Source organism: Cygnus atratus, chromosome 10, assembly GCF_013377495.2.
Source record: "Cygnus atratus isolate AKBS03 ecotype Queensland, Australia chromosome 10, CAtr_DNAZoo_HiC_assembly, whole genome shotgun sequence".
NCBI classification, from domain to species: domain Eukaryota; kingdom Metazoa; phylum Chordata; class Aves; order Anseriformes; family Anatidae; genus Cygnus; species Cygnus atratus.
Genome location: NC_066371.1, coordinates 19,495,301 through 19,509,370, shown reverse-complemented (window position 1 = coordinate 19,509,370; position 14,070 = coordinate 19,495,301). Strand labels below are relative to the sequence as shown.

General features: G+C 42.8%; 1 long non-coding RNA gene across 12 annotated transcripts in view; it reads right to left on the bottom strand.

Moving 5' to 3' along the window:
- Positions 1-14,070, bottom strand: part of LOC118253705 (uncharacterized) — a 31,429-nt gene that overhangs the window by 14,069 nt on the left and 3,290 nt on the right. For 11 of the 12 annotated variants that reach the window (XR_007708676.1, XR_004780497.1, XR_007708670.1 and 8 more), the window contains 2 exons: positions 1,094-1,297; positions 94-154 (listed from right to left, as the gene is read on the bottom strand). This is a non-coding gene — a long non-coding RNA (uncharacterized LOC118253705). Of the gene's footprint in view, positions 1-93; positions 155-1,093; positions 1,298-3,483; positions 3,579-14,070 lie in introns of those variants that run through there. The other variant, XR_007708680.1, reaches the window with a different exon arrangement.

The following is a 14,070-nucleotide window of genomic DNA, read 5'->3' as shown; positions in this document are numbered from 1 at the left end:
TGTCCGTTTCCAAGATATTTTTATTTGGCACTGTAAATGAATAATATTTAGAGTTAAAAATAGACCGGTTTTATATATATAAATTATACCTACTTGATCTGTTAGATGGTGATACATCAAATTCAGAGCCAAACAAGTACTTTGGTAGAATCACCTTGAAGTAAGCACACTTGAAATTAAAATATCGCATACGAATCACATACACAAAAGCAGCTTTGTAAAGAGTCTGTGCAACGCAGTATGCAGTTTAGCTTTAGCCAGCATATCTTAGCAGTTAGACTTGGGAAAACTAAGATGCATTTGCAGGTGTCATAAATTCCCAAGGAATTATTTCAACATTTCAACTGTAGCAAACCTACAGTTGAACAGTTCCAAATAGCTAGCATGCTCAGAGCATAGAGACCAGCTCAGAATTGTTTAAACTGAGATAATTAACAAGGACTGCATATCATTAAAACTAGCTAGAATAATCTTTCTGAAGTTAATGTCAAGTGTTCACATTTGAAAAATTACCTACCGGCTGCCCATGCAGATGGATATTGCAGAACTGGGTGCTTTTTCACTTAGTACGTTTTTTGGTTCACTGACAAATGTGGTTGTAATTACCACCAAACTAACCACCCCATCTGACTGAAGCCACCATGGGAAAAAAACAAGAACAGCCCATCTAAATGAAATAGCAAACTCACAAATAGCAGCATCCTATCAATTAATTTCTCACCTGGGTGATATAAATGTTTAAATTGCAAACAGGCTTTTTCCACATCATTTCCTGATGCAGTAAACCTGACTCACAGATTTGTGTGACAGCCTCACAGCTGTGGGTTATGTGTGGGCAGATTTCTCTTTGTGCTTGTCACTGCCTGGTCATGCTGACACTCCATGACCTCATCCCACTGCAGCAAAATGGCCAGGAGCTAGTGACAGCATGGGACAGGAGGACCCCAACCAGCATTTCCAGACTCCTCTGTTCCTCTAGAAAAATCCTCTCCCACTAGAAGGTCACCTCAGCATCAGTGGCAGCTATGAAGTACCCCTCCACAACAGCCCCTGCAATAAACCCCCCAAAGCACCATCCCTAATTGAGCCTTACCACAAAGTCTTGTCCGAAGTGTAGAATCCATAAACCCCAGCCATGCCATACCCGAGAAACCCCTCTGCTGGTACAGCGTTGCCCATCTCCATAACAGTAGGACTCTTGGTCTTTGGTCTTCTTCTCTTGCTTCAAGTCCACCAGTCAGCTCACTCCTAACTTGCAGCGAGTTACAGTGACCATCAAAATGTCACTAGAAGAATCCTGAATAGAAAAACATGCAAATTATGCCTTTTGTGATCTTTTCACTCCCCTGTCCATCAGTGAACCGGCATGAGGGCAGCCTGGACTGCAGCAATAGCAGCTTCCTCTGACCCCAAGCAATGCCAAAGGCCTCCTTCCGCGATGTCTGCTTGTGCTCTGCCACCTCATACAGCAGTGCACCAGGCAGAGCTGCAGGCACCTAAGTCTGGCGTGTCTTATTTTACTGAAGCTACAAGGGATTCATATAGTGCAGCAGCTGCCCAAGAAGCAAACACACCCTCAGCAGCCTGAGTTAGAAAAGCTTGGGTGGGATTTTGTCCCCACACCAGGCCTAGGTTGGTTCTAAGGTGAGTTCCCATCTAATCAAAGGGTGACAAAAATTTTCATTTTGGGGGTGGGGTGGGTGAGGAGATGCAGGGAGGAGTTTTTTATATACAAGTCAGCTCTAGTGTACGACTATGAGACTGTCTCCTCAAGCATCATGTTATAATTGGTCAAATGCCCCTGAAAGCACACTGCAGAGGAAGATGTAATTGGTCCAAGTGGTTTACAGTAGCCTGGAGTAGAAGTTGCATTAACTTTAGTGCCTGAGAGTGTCTGATCCCTCTGCTACCATAAATTCAATCAAAATGAAGGACTTGCCTGGTTCTGCACAACTCGTCCTGCTCTGGCAGCAAGCTGGCTGACTGTCGGCACTACCTTCTCCACTGACTTTGGGCGAGTCCTGGTCTGCTGGTGAGGTTTTTTTTTTTGGCTCTTTTCTCTAGCCATATAAAGGGAAAATGGAAATACTCTGAAAAACAGCATGCCAGCTGTCAACGAGGGCTGGAGTGTTCCTCCCAAAGCAATTAATCCCTGCAAGCCATCACATGGTCCTCATTAATATGCTTTAACTTTTGGTTAGCCCTGCAGTGGTCAGGCAGGTGGACTAGATGATCTCTGAAGGTCCCTTGCAGCTGAACTACTCTATTGGTATTCTTTCAGCTACAGGTTGGTTCTAAGTGTTACATGCTAAGGCAACGTGGAGCACACACACACCCACACCATTTTTACCTATGAATTTTCCAAACAGAGACAGCACTCCTTTACTTTGGATAAGATGTCAATTTCTCTCAATTTTTAATTGTAAATGTTTATTCTGCATCTTGGTGAAAACAATCGAGAGTCTCCTCCTGTGAAAAATACAATGGGATCTTTTGTTCATTTTGACCCCTGGATGAAGACAAATCTTTAACTACCAGATAAATTCCTCTTGCCACTTCTTTTACTTGGCTCCACGTGTCTCTTGAGAACAGAGTGCTGCTCTGAGGCAAATGCTTGATTTTTTCTCTCTCCACCCACACAGAATAGTGCAGGAACAAAGAGCTGAGATTTTCCTGTGGCTCTTGGATCAAAATCTATTTATTCCAGGCCTGGGTCTGTCAGCATGTCAACTGTGCATAGCTGACTGCTGACAAAGATTTCTTCTGTATTACCCTATGTAGTTTCGTGTGTAGATAGTTCACATATATCTAGCTACTTTATAAAGCATTTTGAGAAGGGAAAGGGATCTTAAGTCTCTGATGGCCAGTGGCTTCAGGATGCAATATTTGCTTCATTCTTGTGCTTTCAGGTTGCTGGACAATCAGTAAAAGCCCATCTAGAAATAATGAATTGAGATTTATTGCTCTTCTTCCTTTTCCCTCTCCTGCCGTACTGCAGAGAGCCAAAGAAAAGCAATGGGTAATGACAGCAGCTCCCACACGAGCACAATGTGTGGCACAGTCTCACTAAAATTAGTAGTAGAGGTTAAAATGAATTCCCTTTGTTTCAGTGACATGGCATAAGAGGTTTCAGTGGCACTACCTGGTCTGCTTTGCACATCTGTTTTCTACAGATGACCGTGCAGTCAATTTACTTTTGATTTATGACATATGATAGGGTAGCAACTTAATAAAAATAATAATAATAATTAAAAAAAGATAGGACATGCTTTCAACAAATTAACTTAGCAAGAGATGTTTCCCATGCTTGCCAAATGAAAAGTTGCTCTCCAGAAAGGAGGCTGGAGATTCGATGGAGATCAGAAGTCCTACAGGACCAATTCTGAGAGGTTTGTTTCCAGCCTGACCAATATTCCCTTTTAAACAATTGCAGAATTTTAGAAAGCAAAGCAAGCTCCCTGCTTCAAGCTTTAGAGTGAGTACCTGTAAAGGGCCGTTCCTCTAATGGCATGGAGATGTGTCCAGGAGGTTCAGGCCGGGTGTTAGGAAAAGGTTCTTCACTGGTGGCTAGGCACTGGCACAGGCTCCCCGGGCAAGTCATGGCCCCAAGCCTGCCAGAGTTCAAGAAATGCTTGGACAATGCTCTCAGACACATGGTCTGATTTTGGGGTGGTCCTGTGTGGAACCAGGACTTGGACTCCATGATTCTTGTTGGTCCCTTCCAACTGAGGATATGGCTCAGCCTGTCTGAGTACAGGGGAGTATCAGTGCCAACAGGGATGTGAGGCCACCCCACTGTCGCAGTTTGTGGAATTTCTGTACTGCTGCCTCGGACAAGTTTTGATTCCCACTTTGTTTTTCCTAGATCTTTATTACAAGATCTCAGAATATCCTCTAAACTGTCACAGCAGAATTAGTGAGAGCTTTAGATTAAGCAGTTAATCTTCATGACTGTTGAGAGGTCCTGAGTCAGCTGCTGAATCCTCCACACCACCTGGCCGTGGCCAGCAGCGTCACTCCTCCAGGGTCAGAGAGCAAAGCTATGCACCTGCACACAAACATCTCATGTGCCCTACCGCCAAGGACAGTATGGAAACAGACCACTCCTGGGTTTAACTTGTGTCTAGAGGCCTTTGTTCAAAGAAGTTTGTCCCACCACCAGCATTTCCTCACCAGCCTCACCTTTGGTGACAGCAAGGAAGGAAAACAGGATCCCATAAGGGAGAAACCTCTTCCTATTACCTCATCTTCTGCTGTCCAAGGTCTCACCTACCACGGTCCTGACAAGGCTTCAATCTCATCATTACGTTCAGTGAAGCTTTTGCTTCAGCTGATAGAGGTGACACTGTCAGGGCAGCTACAGCTACGGGGCAGCAGACAGTCTGGAGGTGCTCCATCTCCCACAGCACCCGGGCTGGCAACCTGCGAGACAGCAGGAAAACACCAGCTCTCTTCCAGTGGCTTCTGGAGGGGAATGGACAGGGTCCAATGTATTACAAACAGTGGAATAGACAGACTTATTCATGGGACACAATAAAACAACCTATTTTTTTCTCCCCTACTTTAATTAAACTCATAGCTTCTATGCTCCCTCTGCCGGTTACGCACACGTGCCAGCTGCAGTACACTGCTAAATTATACACTCGTTTCCAATACAGCCTAAGGCTTGGGACTAATCTTTAGAACACCTTAGAATCCTTAAAAATAGGTTCCTACACCTATTTAGCTATTTTAGGGTTACACTTTTAGTAGTAAATGTTGAGTCAAATTATCTGTATACAAACACACAAAAAAGAGAAATCTAATGCCCATACCCATTTTGCAAGGGATCTATTCAGTTCCAGATAGGCTCAAGAAAATGTGTAGATATGGTTCGTTCACCCTTTAAACTGACTCAAAATGGCATCCAATCTAAAAACAATCTACACCAAACAAAACAAAACAAAACAACCAACCAACCAAAAAAAAACAAACCAAAAAACAGACAGGCAAACCCAAATCCCCAAACAAACACACACACAAAAAGAGAAAAGAATATGAACATCACTGACACAATCCCATCCTGTACATCCTGACTGATTTACCCTAGTGTGCACTAATATGGCCATATTTCTCAGCAAAATTACCACTAGTCCATTTTCCTCCCCTGCTTCAATAACATCAGTACTGTCTTTTAAGACAACATTGGACCGTTTACGAGGAGATTAGAGATCTCACATGTCTCTACACCCTCATACTAACCAACTGGTAGAAGACTTGACGTAAAAAGCCACAGCAACCTACTTTGTCTGCCAGCCAGAACTTGGAAAACTCCTTTGAGATACCCTACATACCACAAAGCCAATACACAGAGTACTGCCCTGAGGTCTCAGAGCATCTCTGCTGAACTTGTGCTTGTGTAGTGGAAGACATACTGTGATTATACCCACCCCAGTGGTCAGGCAGAGGAGGATACACACATATTAGCACAATATGGCTTTTGACAGTGCTGATAACTGTTTATTGTGGCATTTATTGCATGCCATAATATTACATTAGAGATTTAATATTTTTTCTAAGAGAATGACACAACTGTACTAATTAGATTTTAATGTAAGGCAAGCTGCCCTTCCGCAGCCAACGAAAACTTCCAAATAGATTTAGGATGCCTCACTGATAATAACTTTATCAGTGGTACAAGTGACCATGGAATTATGGTTGAGTTCTGAGAAAGAGTTACCTAAGCTTAAGAAGATTCTTTTAGCTCTTCAGATAGATCTATTCTCAATCCTTAAATACTTTTAAAGATTAAACGCACACTGAGTTACTCAAAAAAAAATAAGTATTCTGTGTTGCAGGAGAAGTGCGTGGTTACGGGAAGGGCTTCTATGTAGGCCAGCAGGTAAAGGCCTCTTTTTCAAAATCTACCCCAACCGTGGGCAGCATAAGGGATGGGTCTAAATAGCCTGACTCCAAAGTCTCAAAAGGAAAAATCCACCCAGATAGCAAATAATTGGTGTTAAAAAATTCCATTGCCAAGAAGGGTTTCATGTCTCAGAAATTAGTAGGTGGCAAGCTATTAAAAATGAGTGGATGTTAAAATACTACTCATCTCTGACAGACATACCTATGTATGTATGTCTTGAAAGTCATAGTTTCCATTTAAGTATTCCAATGAACATTTTGTCATAGCATGTAATTTTTTTTCCCAAAGTTTTACTTAGTTTACCAAAAAATTGCCTTTTATACATCCATTAAGGAGGATATGACCTCAATAGCTATCTTTTTTAATTACAGCTGATTTCTATTCTATTGGACAAGTGAAAAATGACCTGGTTCCATGGAAATGTTAGTCAAGTCCAAAACTCAACTCGTATTTGTGATTCCCTCTATGTACCAGAGAAGGCAATATCATCCAGCTCTTCTCCCTGCCACGCCGACACCAGGCGTGTTTCAGCACCACATTTTGGCCTGTACTGACATAGTGAAGGACACGATACAAATGCTGTGGCTATCAGGTTAGCTCCATAAACCAGCAGCACCGTGGGACTGTTACCTGCCCCTGCCTGATCCATCCAAGCGATCTGACCTCTGCGCTATTATAAGGGTTAGCCAATGTCAGCTAAGAATTAGTATGTTGTATCCTGGACTTTCATATATTCAAAGGACAATTGGTGAGTTTCCTTACATTGCAATGAATTCTACCAGTTTCAGTGATAATTTGCATGCAGGCAGTGAATGGCTTCCAAAGACTGAAATGGTAAAGACAATGAATGAAAAAATACCGTAGTTTGAAACAGAAAAATAGCTCTGATTCAGCTCTAACATATCAAACACCAAACAGTGACTATATCACTCCTTGAATCCTGGTTGCATTGCAGCCCCACTACACACTAAGAAAAGGGCTCTACTGAGAGCAAAACTTATTCCACACTAATTTAGAGTACAGAAAATTCAGTGAATGTCCTACATAATAACATGAAGCCAAAAACTGTTCAGTGTTGGCAGTAACACTGGCTGACTGCAGTAGATGTTGCAAATAACACTGTACTTCCCACACAAGGTTTCCACGCACTCCTATTGATACTTCCTCTCACATGCCTATTTTTACACCTGCACATCCCATCTCAGTTACAGAACACACCTCCTTAGAGCATCCTCTGCTAGTCTGCACCACGCAATACAAGGACACAAAGGTTATGGAAAAGGAGAAGGACTAGAGATAAGAGTAGCAACAGGCTGCTGCTGGAAAACAGGGATTACAAATTATTTGCAAAATGTACCAGTGACTAGAAAGCTCTGACGAGGTTACAACCAGACTGAACGTTCAAGCAGGCATTTTGTCTTCAATTCCTAGCATGGTGCCTCACCTTTTATTCCTCTTGGTTTCTCTGGGAAAGGTTTGAATGAGAAAGATGGGGGAAAATAACTCTCCTTAACTACTGCACTGAGGTCTGCTGGCTGCATTCCTAATTTCTATGTAATTTACATGGGTTTGCTACATATCAAATTTATGTATGTCAGAGACTTCAATGCCAAATCTTCACTCCTGTGTAGGAGGAACGTCCAAAGTAAGCAAAACAGTAATACCAGCCAGCTCTGCCCCAGAGTTTCAATCAGGCCCACAGATAACTGTGGGTTGGGCTAGAGATGACACAAGGTCAAACATAATTCCTGTAACAATCAGGTATTAACATCCCAAAGAAGCTATGTCTGATCAGCGTGCATGCACACAGGCACTCTACCCACCTGTTTATGGCTATACCTCTTCATTTACCTTGATTTATTTCAGTCATTAATCTATTAATTCTAATTTCCCAGTTGCTGTGCAACATATGACATACTTAACAGTAGATGAGAAATGCCTTATGTGATTTCTACATTTGTCTGAAAGCAGTGAGACTAGTGTCTTGATAAACATGCTGGTCTTACGGATGGCAGGGGTTATGCCTGTTGGACACTTAACACCGGACACAGAAGCCATTAATGCATTTCAGTATCTGCCAGTAAATCCCCAGAAACTAGTTACTGGAATGTTCCTCACCCAGATGCCATGTTAGCTTTCAATGTCACGAGTGATTCCATTCTCTAAAACGAGTTTTAAAGAGGTTAGCGATAACAAAAGAAATACTGCTAACAAGGTGTAGGCTGACTTTCTGAAGAAGCTTTCAGCACAAGGTAATGAAAATGTGAATTGAAATGACTGAACAAAAGACACAATTCTAAATGAAAAAATACAGGCAATAAAATAATTGACCACCCCAAGGAACTTGTCTTGCACTGAGATTCAAAACTCTTAATTAGAGCAACAGATGCCGGCCTGTTTCAACATCTCTGCGTGTTAAACACCCGAGAGAGTGCTTAAATCAAGACCAAGGTGTTCCAACAGAAAGGAGAACATTCTGGTGAAACAGAGTGACTTCGCACATGGGCTCGGTGAGATCAGAGATGCAGAAGATCCAATTAAACTGTCAGCATGTCAAAGAAGGGAGCTGCTGCTGCCATGGAGATGTTACTACAGAGACTGGGGCTGGTTCTAGAATGCCAGTACCAGGCTGCCAGCAAAGAGGGGCTGTGGCAGCAGACAGGAAAGGTCTTCATCATGTGGTGAAACACCATCATGGAAGCCTTAAGAGAGGCGCTCTTGTGCCCTGTGTGTCTGGAGCTGTTCACCCCTCCAGTCCTGGTCCTGTCCTGTGCACACAACTTCTGCAAACAATGCCTGGAAAAGATCCTAATTCACCAGAACTGCCACCACGTCAACGGCCATTTCCACTGCCCCCTGTGCCGCAAAGTAAGTAGGGGTGACCTGTGTCCTCTGGGGCAGCTGGGCAGGTGGGACTTCTTGTAGTTAGGAGACTTTTGTTGTGATTTGAAGTGGGAGGTATGCCCCAACTCTTCACCGGAGGGCCACAGTTCTTGCAAGGAATACCATGCCACACTACAGGTAAAGGAAAGGAGCAGATCACTCCCCTGTTCCTTAATAGTGTGGCACCCGTGTCACTGGTCTCTTCAATAGCATCACCTATACTCAGAGGCAAAGTACGGGCAGGTGATGCTTAGGCGTCTCAAAGTTAAAATATACATGTTTGAATGAAATGGGCACATAGGTATTTCTGTACTACTTCACTGTGGTTCAAAACCACTGTGAAATAGTACAGAATGTAATAAATAAATAAATATGATGCATCTTTCTATGGTATACCAAATTATCAAAGAAACAAGCCATTCCTGTGTCCCTCAATCTATTTTACTATTTTTCTCATTTGAAGGTAATTTATTTGAGAGGCAGAGGAATCGTCGGCCTGCTAAGAAATAGCCTAGTTGAAAGGATCCTGGAGAAATTTAAAGATGAACTTGAAAAAAACCTGTGTGCAGGAGAAAAAACAGTTGTCCCAAATGTGTGAAGAACATGGGGAAAACGTGAACTTGGTATGAATTTTTATCTACTCTTTTTACTTTCAGTAATTTGCACACTCTCCATCCTGGATGTATCAAGTACATACTAAATAAAAAATATATGTTTACTGGAAGTTTTAGTGGACAACCAATACTTAACGAAGGCCTTAAACATAACAAAGTCCTTAAAATACCAAAATATATAATATTAATCTATCTCAATTTATTCCGATATAGAAAACTCAGTGAATACCGACTAGTGTTAAGATTTCCTTACCCAGAATGATTTTATCCACCCTACTAATTGTAAGCTTTCTGCAGCCACTCGCAAGCAGCTTCGTAAACTCCAAAAGAGCTGTAACCTTTCTTAAAAATCAAGCTCAGCCTTCTAGACTGAGTAACTGCAGAACTAAATCTATTCCTATTGAGGATGACCAAGTGGTGTGTCAGCTTTGCCTTTTCTAAGCAACATGCCAAAATGATTAAAAAGGGCCAGAATTCCCTTCCGTAATTCATACCCAATACTCTATTTCCCTGTTATCTACTAATGAAGTTAGCTGCAAAAGCCACAGTTGCATGGCTAGAGGTTAGCACAGGAGCAGTCCCACTGAAATCAAATCTCTGAGAGGCCAAGCTCTCATTCCTCAAGTCAAATAGTTCGGTCATTCTACTGCCACTGCAGCATTGTCACTCAAGCTTCTCATCCACATACTACAAATAATTTAAAGTATGTCTGCCTTCTTGCTTGCTCTTCATTCTTACATTGCCATGCCAGTATCCCCTGCTGCTCCACCAGCGAAGCCATTGCTCATCGCTTTTCACACAGGTCTCTGCCTTTATCATTCATGACAAGGCATGAAAAGCACTTCCTGAACTAACCCACAGTTTTCTTTTCCCTATAAAACATGTCGTCTTGCGTGTGCTGGTAGCACAATTCACGACATAGAGGAAGGCAGTACATTTTTTTTTGCACAGCAACCAAGTGGCATGTAGTTTGGCAAAATTTGTATCATCTATGCCGTACTGCAAAGATCAATGGAACAAACGCAGTGTAACAGCAGTCTTTGTTTGGAAGACAAACACTGCAGCACCACCAGCAATACCCAGTTCTGGCAGTTCTAGCAGTAGCTAATAGCAGGCAAACCACCAAGCTACTTGACTTGTATTGCTTTTATAGAGCTACTAACTCTCCTCGTGTATTCTTTTCCTCTCAGATGTGTCTGACTGACGACGAGCCAATATGTGCCATCTGTAAACTCTTTGGAAAACACAAAGACCACAACGTTGATAAAGTATCAGAAGCTTACCAGGGAAGAAAAAATGAATTTATAAAAAAATTACACTTAGTTCACAAGAAATCTGAGGACGCTAGGAAGGTACAAGTGACATTAGCGATAACACTAGCAAAATCACACGCTCCCCGGATAGATTAGAGAGCTTTGGATTCTGATGGCAGACAGTCAATTTGTGGATTTTATAATAGAATTGAATAGTTCAGTTGGAAGGGACTTACAAAGGTCATTGAGTCCCCTGCCTGAGCACTGCAGAGCTAACCCGAAGTTAAAGCGTATTACCGAGGGCACTGTCCTGTGTCCCTTGGGCACCTGCGCCCTCCCAGAGGCCTGTCCCGGTGCCTGCCCACCCTGGTGGTGAAGAAACATTTCTCCACGCCCGGCCTGAGCCCCCCTGGTGCCTCCCGCTCCCTTCCCCTCCTCAGGGAGCTGCAGGGTGCAGCCCGGCCGCCTCTCAGCCTGCTCTGCCCCGGCCTCCTCAGCCTTCCTTCGTGGCATGCACCTCAGCCCTCCCTTCCTCCAGCTCTCGCTCTGGCCGCTTTCGGGTTGCTTCACGGCCTTTCCAGGCGGTGGAGCCCACGGCCGCACACAGGTTCGGGGTGAGGCCGAAGCAACGCTAACTATAGCGAGAGAATCACCTCTTCTGATCGGCTGGCCGTGCGGTTTATGCTGGCTGATGTACGCCAAAAGAGGGTGCACACAAATTTTCCAAGGAGGTTTAGGCCATACAAGATAAAATTGCATAGCAGGAAGAGAGAAGAACATATTTTAATCTAACGATAGATTTTGGCCCTGGCCAGACAATGTGTTCTTTGTCTCTCCTTCACCTAGATATAGCGTGAGATACGATTACCAAAGCTATTCCCACGTCTTCAAAATTTGGTTGGGTTCATTAAATGGATGGAGAAACATACTAGGATGTATTACTGAATGTGGGGTTGCAAATTTAAACTGCTGTTCTCTGCAAGGGACATGCAGTACGTGCAATGTACCATCCCAAACACTTGTAGTAACACCTGTACGGAGCTCACGGTATTCCTGTGGAATGCCTTGCCACCAATGTCCTTCCTAGGGAAGCAGGCTTACAAGGAGGCACTTCAGAGCTGGGCTGGTGGAAAAACCTGCCACCTCATTACCCTTTGAACTTCATCCAAAGGTATCTTGAGCTTGAGTAGTGCCTAAGTCTCAAAGTAAGTAGCTTAATCTTTGAGTGAAAAATACAGAATCATCCCAAGTTGGAAGCGACCCACAAGGATCATTGGGTCCAACTCCTGGCTCTGCACAGGACCACCCAACAATCAGACCATGTGTCTGAGAGTGCTGTCCAAACGCTTCTGGAACTCTGGCAGGCTCAGGGCCGTGACCACTGCCCTGGGGAGCCTGTGCCAGTGCCCACCTCTTGGTGAAGAACCTTTTCCTAACACCCGGCCTGACCCTCCCCTGTCGCAGCTCCATGCTGTTGCCATGGATCCTACCGTTTGAAAAGGCATTTACAATGATTTATATTTTCATTTGGCTTTGAGCACTAATGGGTGCCGTAATTGTTAAGCTTTTAGAGCAGAGAACCTACAAGAGGTATTGTATTTTTAAAGTTAAAAATGCACTTGACTATTCTAAACTTGACTGCTCAGAGACGTGATTATGATGCAACAGAACTTTTCATCAATTTATTTCACTCAGGAAAGTGAAAAGCTGATTAATGAATTAACAGCTGATGCTACTGACACCAAGGTAATGATCGACACGGTTGGAACTGGTTTGCTGAAGGGCATATTGTACGGAATGGCTGAACTGCACTCCAAGTTACACAATGACTATTCTACAAAACTGGAGACACTGCAAGTAATCTCAAAAGAAGCTGAAGCTCCTAGACAGCTTTATCATCAAATGGAAACCCTCCTGGAACAGCATGTAAATTCTGTACAATTTCTGCAGGAGGACAAAAAGCTCAAGGAAAAATTTGAAAAAATGCTAGAAGGAAAAGCTTCATATCAGGATCCACCAACGTACAAAATTTCAGTGAAACAGTATTCTGAAGAGCTCATCAAAGGAATTAACATCAAGGATTATCTCTCCAGTGCATGCCAGGAGATGTTAACAAGTACCACTGACATAGCCGAGACATGCAGATCGGAATACCCTGCATTTGTTTTTTCAGGTCAGAGTCCTGATCAATCCTTCTGCAAGCAAGTACTGCAACTATTTGAGAAGTCAAATGATGTCAACCAAGATAATTTTGAAAATGTAGCTCCATCCACACTGCAGCACTGAAGTGAACACCAGCACTGAAAAGTTAGCCTTTATAGATTTGCTGAAAGGATGAATTAAAACAATATCTCCTAACATTTAGCTTTCATTTCCCAGTCATATGTGCTGCCTATGTATTCCACCAAACAACTGAAAATCACCTTGAAATGTGAACAGAATGAGAGGTATCTAATGTCTGCACTCTGCTGCATTCTTTCTTGTACCACCACAAATTAGTAACTGGTTGGAAGGTGGCAGTAAAAGAGCAGCCTAAGACAGTAACACAGGCTGCCTAAGAATGTGGATTTAGAGATGGCAGGCAGGATACTGTGCCCAACACGTTCTGTGAATTAAGCCTCCTTCCTGTGACTCTGTCAGCTGCAAATGCTTTGAGTTTATTCTCTATTAAAAATGTAATTCACATCCCAACCCCTAAATTTGAGCTTTAAACCACAAACAAACACAGTTACTTCCTTATAAACCTACCTACTAAGGTAAGCTATAACTTCCATAAGGGAATTACAAAGTAATTTAAAGTTGTTTACTTCTATAAGGGAATTACAAAGGAATTTGAAGTTGTTTTAAAATGATAAACGCTAGGCTACTACACTTCATGTATTTGGTTATCTGCCTGATAATTTTTTCCCAGTGGTGAAGCAAAGAACAGTTAACAATACATTCATATGAATTCACTTTTTAAACTGCAGGTATGGGGCCTATCTACCACTTTTTTTCCTTACATCAGTTCTCTACATTCCTTTGCTAATTAATACAAAAGCATTTCTGCTTCTCAGGGTAATTTCTGCTCAATTTCTACACATTTTAACTTTGGAAAAATGAAAAGTTATCAGACTGATTTTCCCTTGACTCTTCTGGTAGTATCAGAACTATTTGGAAATCTAACAAACACAGGATATGTCAAATGCTATTTCTACTATCAGAAAAGAAATCCATAGGGCTCTGGAGACCATTATGTTGTACACATGGAAGGATTTCCTTCTAAAATGTCCTTTCAAATCAGGCCCGGGGCTGGTACCGATCGCAGCCCTGACCCTGAAGGCTTATAGCGCAGCCCTGCGTGCCCACACCCAGTACCAAACCTCCTTGTACGCGCACAGATGTTGCTAGTGAGGGTGAATGATGAGACTGAGTC